This window comes from Seriola aureovittata, chromosome 13, assembly GCF_021018895.1.
Source record: "Seriola aureovittata isolate HTS-2021-v1 ecotype China chromosome 13, ASM2101889v1, whole genome shotgun sequence".
Lineage (NCBI taxonomy): Eukaryota > Metazoa > Chordata > Actinopteri > Carangiformes > Carangidae > Seriola > Seriola aureovittata.
Window position 1 is genome coordinate 685,507 of NC_079376.1, and position 11,449 is coordinate 696,955.

The 11,449-nt window shown below is 31.8% G+C and overlaps 1 long non-coding RNA gene across 1 annotated transcript; it reads left to right on the forward strand.

The window, feature by feature from the left end:
• Nucleotides 1–1,276: 1,276 nt before the first annotated feature.
• LOC130180651 (uncharacterized) lies at nucleotides 1,277–4,567 on the forward strand. Its single transcript, XR_008829428.1, has 3 exons — nucleotides 1,277–1,460; nucleotides 1,559–1,632; nucleotides 4,461–4,567. It is a non-coding gene; the product is annotated as an uncharacterized LOC130180651 (long non-coding RNA).
• The last annotated feature ends 6,882 nt before the right edge of the window (nucleotides 4,568–11,449 follow it).

Consider the following 11,449-nt stretch of genomic DNA (forward strand, 5'->3'; position numbering starts at 1 on the left):
GGTGAACTGTGGATGAAACAGTAACTGAACTAGGGTGACCAGACGTCCACATTTTCCATAGACAGTTCCCGTTTTTGGTGGCCTGTCCCCGGTTGTAGCTGTCCCCGGAAATGTCCCCATTTTTAACGTTAAAAAAACAGATGTCTAGTGTTGCGCTTGTTTTGGCCAACATAGGGGGCTGGCTGCTAGCTATAGCAGCTTCAGAAGTGAAGCTAAAACCATCAAAATAGAGTTATCCAATCAGATTTTTCTTTTTTGTTGTTGTCTCGAGGCATAGAAAAGGTTTGCTGGCCCACTCATTGGTTGATAACCAGGCAGTAAAACTAACAAAACAAACATACTTCAAACAAGCGTCATGACTGCTTCAAAGGTAGGGAGTTGTCATTTTATCAGTTGGCCTTCATAATGGTTTATAACAATACAACAGTTACCATGACTGCCCCCTTTTTTTTTTTTGATATTTAAAAACATTGGATATTTTAATGATGTATTGACCGTCGAACTGAACAGATGAGTCTGTTTGACAACTGAGCATAGCTTCATCTGCTGAGGAAGACCATTTGGTAAGCTTGAACTCTCAGGAATTGTTTTTTTTTATCAAACTACAATGTCCAACGTCAAGAACAAACTTTGTTCAACCGGAAAGAGAAATGTTGCTCTGTATTTCATCAAAGGATCATGACCCATTGTCATAGTTTGCCCTAGAAGACACTTTTTGTTTGAACACTTTTGGACTTTGTTGGACTCTTTTGTGTCTGGACTTTGGTATATGTGTGGACACTTCATGTTTGATTGTTTTGGATTTAATTTATTTCCTGTTTTATTTTGTAACCTCTTCCCTTGTGTGTCTCATGTTAGTTTACTTTCTGTCTTTGTCTTGTGTTTCCCTCCTGGTTAATTGTCTGCCCCGCCCTCATGTGTTCCACCTGTGTTTATTACCCTATCCTCCCTTGTGTATTTAGTCTCTGTCTTCCCCTTTGTCTTTGTCTGTTTCTCTATTGTCTACCTGGTCTTTCCATCCTTTGTCTCTGTTTCCATCAATTTGATAGTTTGATGGTGGGAAGAGTAAAAAAGTGTCAATAACTCTGCATGACCTTAAAGTGAACTTCTTCAATGGCTTGTGACTGATGCCAGACCAGGTGTGTCCACTACACCTAGTAACAATCTTTTCCACAATCTGCAAGGACAAACATTTTCATGTCTCATGTGACAAGAGACTTTTTATCACCAAACCAACAGTGTCGGACCAAGTTCAGCTCTAAAGGATGTGATCAAGGAGAGTCTCTGCAATCAGGGACAAATTGCTTTGCAGTGTGTGAGAGAGAGAGAGCGATGCACACAGGCCTTTGCATTCAGCGCAGGTAAACACCACTTCATGGCTCCTCCTCATCATCATCCATCTATCTTCTCTGTCATCAGCAGCTTTTTCCTGTTTCACAAACTGACCTTCTTCTGATGAGGTAAACATTATTTAACATTCAGTAATATCCCCAAAGTGTGTGTTTATCATCATATCCAATCACCTTCTACAGCTTTCAATTGTACTTCATCTCCTCAGGAGTTAAAACTTTGCATCTGTGTGCAGACTGAAGACAGGCGACTTGAGCTCAACGCCGCCGCAGGAAAACAGAGGTCTGATGAAGGGCAAAAAATAAATCTGTGGAAGATCAAAAAAATGTTAATGATGCATTTCTGATGATTGGGGGCTCGACACATCGCTGTTGTGATAAGAAAATTTCAGAACTCCAGCTTTGATTTCAGTGTTTTTAACCACAGTTGGGGGATCGCATCTGCAACTTTAAAATAACACCTGTCCGCTAAATGCAGGTCATAATATCATGCGACAAGTTACTAATGAGTTGGCTGATATTTTACATACTCTAAGACCCTTATTTTAACAGGGCAATTGTAATGGCCATGACAAACCTGTCGTGTGCGCACAACTAAACAGGCTCCTCTGTAAACAAAGCACCCTGTGCACAAGATGTTGGATCCTGAGGAAAATGGCTGACCATATATAAAAGATGATCACAGAGCTGAGGCAAAGGAAGGTGATACACCCGCAACTTCTATTTATGTTAGCTAATAAACATTCCTTCATTTTATTTTGGAGACGCATACATTTTCATACTTTTACCTTTACCTAAGGTGACACTTTCCACTTGTCATAAATTCATTTTTTTCCCGTTTGGCAGCAAAACAAGTCAGATGACCCAACTCCTGTGGGTTAAACTGGGCTTAATGGACACAACTAAAACCACTGTAGAAACCCACTAGCCTAGCCACAGTAAAGCTATTGTGTTGGAACTGTTTTTTATGGAGAGTTGAATTTCCTAGTGGCTATTTCTGGTATTGCATGTAATGTAGTAATTGTACTTCCTATATAGTGTAGAAGAAGAGCAACAGACAGGCAGTCCCTTATCTACAGCTGAGTGAAAGCAGAGAAGATTACCTTTAGCCATCCTTTTGTTTCCAGACCTCTGAGTGGCAAGTTATCATAGTAATTTGTTCAAATAAGCTAATATTTAGTTAACATGTAACTACACATGGTGTTAGTTTAAATTGTTGACTTTTATAATATTAGGGTTGTGCTTGGTGCTCAGTATTGGCTCACTAGGAGGACACTTGGGAAAAACAGTACAGCTATAAATAATCCATATTCAACACTCTCTTGAAGGTGCTATATGTAAGTATTTGCTATTGCTACATAGCTAACCTTAGCATTAACTGTTTAGACTTCTTACCAGTCTAAACGAAATGTTGCAAGTTCAACATCAAACTTAATTCTTTTACTCATCAAGAGCTGTCTCCACAGATGGAAAGCAACACTAATGTTAACTTGTTTTGCTTCTTCTTCCACTTCTTCTATTGAAGTTAGCATGTTAAACAGCTATAGACCTGTCCCGTCTGGTAATACTACTTTTGCAATACAGAGTCACTGTAGCATTTTATGCCTTACTATAACATTTTCTGATGTTTTAATGCTCACTATACCATGGCTTTTAATGACTTAGTATACTATCACGTTTTTTATGCCTTATCATGCTATGACATTTTTACCACTTTTTATGCGTTACAATACTATGATGTTTAAGTGATGTTTTATTCCTCATTATACTATGACATTCTTATACCTTACCATACTTTGACAACCTGGATTCCTCGGCCCCCCTCAACATTCCCCCAAAACTCTCTCCCTCACTCATGGAACAGTTTTAAAGAACTTTTATTACTACACCACTGGTCATTTTTGTGTCTGAATCTGCACGAGGGTCCAAACAGCATTTTCCCCAGAACGTGACACATTAATGTACGTAACTTTTTTATACTTTACGTTTTTTGACTTTTATGCTTTACTATACTATGACGATTTTATACCTTAATATATGACCTTTTTATGACTTTTTATGTCTTATTATACTATGACATTTTCTTTATCCCTTAGTTTTTTTACTTTACTACACTATGTTTTTATACCTTACTATACTATGACGTTTTTTGACTTTTCACACCTTATTATACTATGATGTTTTTATGACTCTTGATGCCTTACTATCCTATGTTTATACATCACTCGTTGTCCAGCTACGCCGCTCACCTGCTGCTCCCACTCAGCCATCCCCTCCATGGTTTTCCCTCAACAACCGGGACCCCCAATATTCCCCCAAAACTCTCTCCCTCACTTATGGAACAGTTGCCATTAAATAACTTTTATTACTACACCACTGGTTGTTTTTGTGTCTGAATCTGTACTTGGGTCCAAGAAGCATTTTCACCAGAACATGACATATTAATATAAATGATGCGGGACTCGAACCAGGGCCAACTGCAGCGAGGACTGTAGCCTCTACACATGGGGTGCCTGCTTAGACCACTACGCCACACGATGCCCCTATACCATGAAATTTGAATGACGTTTTATGCGTTAATGTACTATGGTGTTCTTAGGACTTTTGATGGCTTACTATGCTATGATGTTTTTTTGACTTTTTATGTCTTATTATACTAACACTTTTTAATCCTGACTATACTACGATGTTTTAAGCCTCACTATACTTTTTTTTACCTTTAAATTTACAACTTTTTATGCTTCATGATATTATTACGTTTACCTTACTATACTATAAAATTTTAATGAATTTGTATGCCTTACTATACTGAAACAATTTTGTGACTTTTCACACCTTATTATAAAAAATCTTGTTATACCTTAATATATTATGACGTTTATTTGACTTTTAACGTCTTACTATACTATGACATTTTTATGACTTTTTATACCTTACTATACTATGATGTTTTTGTGCCCTTTTTATGCCTCATTATACTATGATATTTTTATGACTTTTTATGCCTTACTACACCTTACATACTATGTTTATACATCACTTCTTGTTGTCTTGGAGGAATCCTCATTAATGTCTCTCTCTACCTCCTGACGGCTGCACCACCATTTCCAGCTACGCCGCTCACCTGCTACTCCCACGCAGACAACTCACCTTTTCCATGCCAGCCATCCTCCAGCACGTATTTCCTGAAACAACTGGGACCCCCAACATTCCCCCAAACCTCTCTCCCTCACTAATGGAACAGTTGCCAATAAATAATTTTTGCTACTACACCACGCGTCATTTTTTTGTCTGAATCTGCACTTGGGTCCAAACAACATTTTCACCAGAACGTGACACATTAATATACATAACGTTTTTATACCTTACTATACTATGATATTTTAATGATATTTTTTGCCATATTACATTATGATGTTTTTATATCTTACTATACTATGACGTTTTTGTGACTTTTTATACCTTAGTATACTATGATGTATTTATGACATTTTATGCCTTATTATACTAAGTAGTTTTCATAACTTTTCATGCCTTACTATACTATGTTGTTTTTATGACTTTTAACGCTTTATTATACTATGTCGTTTTTATGACTTTTTATGCCTTGCTATAGTATGAAGTTTTTTGATGTATTTATGCCTTAGTGTATCATGACATTATTATGACATTATATGCCTCACTATACTATGACATATTTATGAGTTTTTATGCCTTACTATATTAGGACGTTTTGTGACGCTTTTATGACTTACCATACTATGTGGTTTTTATGACTTTTTATGCCTTATTATACTATGATGTTTTTATGACTTTTTATGCCTTCCTATACTATGATGTATTTATGAGTTTTTATGCCTTACTATACTATAAAGTTTTTATGAGTTTTTATGCCTTAATATTCTATGACGTTTTTGTGAAATATTATACTATGACATTTTTATGAAATTTTATGCCTTACTATAGTACGCCGTTTTTTGATGTTTTTATGCCTTAGTTTATTATGACTTTATATGCTTTACTATACTATGACGTTGTTATGACTTTTTATACCTCAGTATACTATGACATATTTATCAGTTTTTATGCCATACTCTTCTATGACGTTTTAGTGACTTACTATACTATGTCGTTTTTATGACATTTTTATGCCTTACTATACTATGTTGTTTTTATGACTTTATATGCCTTTGTATACTATGACGTTTTTATGACTTTTTATGCCTTTGTATACTTTGACGTTATTATCATCTTTTTTGGCTTATTATCCTATGACGTATTTATGAGTTTTTATGCCTTAGTTTATTATGACGTTTTTTTGACATTTTTATGCCTTACTATACTATGTCAGTTTTATGAGTTTTCATGCCTTACTATACTATGACGTTTTTATGAGTTTTCATGCCTTACTATACTATGACGTTTTTATGACATTTTATGCCTTACTATACTCTGATGTTTTTATGACATTTTATGCCTTATTATACTATGTCGTTTTTATGACGTTTTTATGCCTTACTATGTTATGACGTATTTATGAGTTTTCATGCCTTCCTATACTATGACGTTTTTATGACATTTTATGCCTCACTACACTATGAACTTTTTATGCCTTACTATACTATGACGTATTTATGAGTTTTCATGCCTTACTATACTATCTCATTTTTATGACATTTTATGCCTTACTACACTATGAACTTTTTATACCTTACTATACTATGACGTTTTTATGAAATTTTATGACTTACTATACTATGTCGTATATATGAGTTTTCATGACTTACTATACTATGACGTTTTTGTGACATTTTATGCCTTACTATACTATGATGTTTTTATGACGTTTTATGCCTTACTATACTATGAACTTTTTATGCCTTACTTTACTATGACGTATTTATGATCTTTCATGCCTTACTATACTATGACGTTTTATGCCTTACTATACTATGACTTATTTATGAGTTTTCATGACTTACTATACTATGAACTTTTTATGCCTTACTTAACTATGACGTATTTATGAGTTTTCATGACTTACTATACCATGACGTTTTTAAGACATTTAATGCCTTACTATACTATGACGTTTTTATGACGTTTTTATGACTTACTATACTATGACGTTTTTATGACATTTTATGCCTTACTATACTATGACGTTTTTATGACGTTTTTGTGACTTACTATACTATGACGTTTTTATGACATTTTATGCCTTACTATACTATGACGTTTTTATGACGTTTTTTGACTTACTATACTATGAACTTTTTATGCCTTACTATACTATGACGTATTTATGAGTTTTCATGACTTACTATACTATGACGTTTTTATGACGTTTTATGCCTTACTATACTATGATGTTTTTATGATCTTTCATGCCTTACTATACTATAACATTTATATGACTTTTTATGACTTACTATACTATGACGTTTTTATGACATTTTATGACTTACTATACTATGTCGTTTTTATGACATTTTATGCCTTACTATACTATGACGTATTTAAGAGTTTTCATGCCTTACTATACTATGTCGTTTTTATGACATTTTATGACTTACTATACTATGACTTTTTATGACATTTTATGACGTTTTTATGACATTTTATGCCTTACTATACTATGACGTTTTTATGACATTTTATGACTTACTATACTATGACGTTTTATGCCTTACTATACTATGATGTTTTTATGACGTTTTTATGACTTACTATACTATGACGTTTTTGTGACGTTTTTATGCCTTACTATACTATGACGTTTTTATGACGTTTTTATGACTTACTATACTATGACGTTTTTATGACATTTTATGCCTTACTATACTATGACGTTTTTATGACGTTTTTGTGACTTACTATACTATGACGTTTTTATGATATTTTATGCCTTACTATACTATGACGTTTTTATGACATTTTTATGCTTACTATACTATGACGTTTTTATGACGTTTTTTGACTTACTATACTATGAACTTTTTATGCCTTACTATACTATGACGTATTTATGAGTTTTCATGACTTACTATACTATGACGTATTTATGAGTTTTTATGCCTTACTATACTATGATGTTTTTATGATCTTTCATGCCTTACTATACTATAACATTTATATGACTTTTTATGACTTACTATACTATGACGTTTTTATGACTTTTTATGCCTTACTATACTATGACTTTTTTATGAAATTTTATGCCTTACTATACTATGACGTATTTATGAGTTTTCATGCCTTACTATACTATGTCGTTTTTGTGACGTTTTTATGACTTACTATACTATGACGTTTTTATGACATTTTATGCCTTACTATACTATGACGTTTTTATGACATTTTATGACTTACTAAACTATGAACTTTTTATGACATTTTATGCCTTACTATACTATGACGTATTTATGAGTTTTCATGCCTTACTATACTATGACGTTTTTATGACATTTTATGCCTTACTATACTATGACGTTTTTATGACATTTTATGCCTTACTATACTATGACGTTTTATGCCTTACTATACTATGACGTTTTTATGACGTTTTATGCCTTACTATACTATGAACTTTTTATGCCTTACTTTACTATGACGTATTTATGAGTTTTCATGACTTACTATACCATGACGTTTTTATGACATTTAATGCCTTACTATACTATGACGTTTTTATGAGTTTTTATGACTTACTATACTATGACGTTTTTATGACATTTTATGCCTTACTATACTATGACGTTTTTATGACGTTTTTGTGACTTACTATACTATGACGTTTTTATGATATTTTATGCCTTACTATACTATGACGTTTTTATGACATTTTATGCCTTACTATACTATGACGTTTTTATGACGTTTTTTGACTTACTATACTATGAACTTTTTATGCCTTAATATACTATGACGTATTTATGAGTTTTCATGACTTACTATACTATGACGTTTTTATGACGTTTTATGCCTTACTATACTATGATGTTTTTATGATCTTTCATGCCTTACTATACTATAACATTTATATGACTTTTTATGACTTACTATACTATGACGTTTTTATGACATTTTATGCCTTACTATACTATGACTTTTTATGAAATTTTATGACTTACTATACTATGACGTATTTATGAGTTTTCATGCCTTACTATACTATGTCGTTTTTGTGACGTTTTTATGACTTACTATACTATGACGTTTTTATGACATTTTATGCCTTACTATACTATGACGTTTTTATGAAATTTTATGACTTACTAAACTATGAACTTTTTATGACATTTTATGCCTTACTATACTATGACGTATATATGAGTTTTCATGACTTACTATACTATGACGTTTTTATGACATTTTATGCCTTACTATACTATGACGTTTTTATGACATTTTATGCCTTACTATACTATGACGTTTTATGCCTTACTATACTATGACGTTTTTATGACGTTTTATGCCTTACTATACTATGAACTTTTTATGCCTTACTTTACTATGACGTATTTATGAGTTTTCATGACTTACTATACTATGAACTTTTTATGACATTTTATGCCTTACTATACTATGACGTTTTATGCCTTACTATACTATGATGTTTTTATGACGTTTTATGCCTTACTATACTATGACGTATTTATGAAATTTTATGACTTACTATACTATGAACTTTTTATACCTTACTATACTATGACGTATATATGAGTTTTCATGACTTACTATACTATGACGTTTTTATGACTTACTATACTATGACGTTTTTGTGACATTTTATGCCTTACTGTACTATGACGTTTTTATGACATTTTATGCCTTACTATACTATGACGTTTTATGACTTACTATACTATGACGTTTTTATGACATTTTATGCCTTACTATACTATGAACTTTTTATGCCTTACTTTACTATGACGTATTTATGAGTTTTCATGACTTACTATACTATGAACTTTTTATGACATTTAATGCCTTACTATACTATGACGTTTTTATGACATTTTATGCCTTACTATACCATGACGTTTTTATGACATTTAATGCCTTACTATACTATGACGTTTTTATGACGTTTTTATGACTTACTATACTATGACGTTTTTATGACATTTTATGCCTTACTATACTATGACGTTTTTATGACGTTTTTTGACTTACTATACTATGAACTTTTTATGCCTTACTATACTATGACGTATTTATGAGTTTTCATGACTTACTATACTATGACGTTTTTATGCCTTACTATACTATGAACTTTTTATGCCTTACTATACTATGAACTTTTTATGCCTTACTATACTATGAACTTTTTATGCCTTATTATACTATGACGTTTTTATGACGTTTTTTGACTTACTATACTATGAACTTTTTATGCCTTACTATACTATGACGTATTTATGAGTTTTCATGACTTACTATACTATGAGTTTTTATGACATTTTATGCCTTACGAAACTATGAACTTTTCATACCTTACTATACTATGACGTTTTTATGACATTTTATGCCTTACTATACTATGAACTTTTTATACCTTACTATATTATGACGTTTTTATGACATTTTATGCCTTACTATACTATGACGTTTTTATGACGTTTTTTGACTTACTATACTATGAACTTTTTATGCCTTACTATACTATGACGTATTTATGAGTTTTCATGACTTACTATACTATGACGTTTTTATGACATTTTATGCCTTCCTATACTATGAACTTTTTATGCCTTACTATACTATGACGTATTTATGAGTTTTCATGACTTACTATACTATGACGTATTTATGAGTTTTCATGACTTACTATACTATGAACTTTTTATGACGTTTTATGCCTTACTATACTATGATGTTTTTATGATCTTTCATGCCTTACTATACTATAACATTTATATGACTTTTTATGACTTACTATACTGTGACGTTTTTATGACATTTTATGCATTACTATACTATGACTTTTTTATGAAATTTTATGACTTACTATACTATGTCGTTTTTATGACATTTTATGCCTTACTATACTATGAACTTTTTATGCCTTACTATACTATGACGTATATATGAGTTTTCATGACTTACTATACTATGACGTTTTTGTGACATTTTATGCCTTACTGTACTATGACGTTTTTATGACATTTTATGCCTTACTATACTATGACGTTTTATGCCTTACTATACCATGACGTTTTTATGACATTTAATGCCTTACTATACTATGACGTTTTTATGACGTTTTTATGACTTACTATACTATGACGTTTTTATGACATTTAATGCCTTACTATACTATGACGTTTTTATGACGTTTTTATGACTTACTATACTATGACGTTTTTATGACATTTTATGCCTTACTATACTATGACGTTTTTATGACATTTTATGCCTTACTATACTATGACGTTTTTATGACGTTTTTTGACTTACTATACTATGAACTTTTTATGCCTTACTATACTATGACGTATTTATGAGTTTTCATGACTTACTATACTATGACGTTTTTATGATATTTTATGCCTTACTATACTATGACGTATTTATGAGTTTTCATGCCTTACTATACTATGTCGTTTTTGTGACGTTTTTATGACTTACTATACTATGACGTTTTTATGACATTTTATGCCTTACTATACTATGACGTTTTTATGACATTTTATGCCTTACTATACTATGACGTATTTATGAGTTTTCATGCCTTACTATACTATGTCGTTTTTGTGACGTTTTTATGACTTACTATACTATGACGTATTTATGAGTTTTCATGCCTTACTATACTATGTCGTTTTTGTGACGTTTTTATGACTTACTATACTATGACGTTTTTATGACATTTTATGCCTTCCTATACTATGAACTTTTTATGCCTTACTATACTATGACGTATTTATGAGTTTTCATGACTTACTATACTATGAGTTTTTATGACATTTTATGCCTTACTATACTATGACGTTTTTATGACATTTTATGACTTACTATACTATGAACTTTTTATGCCTTACTATACTATGACGTATTTATGAGTTTTCATGACTTACTATACTATGACGTATTTA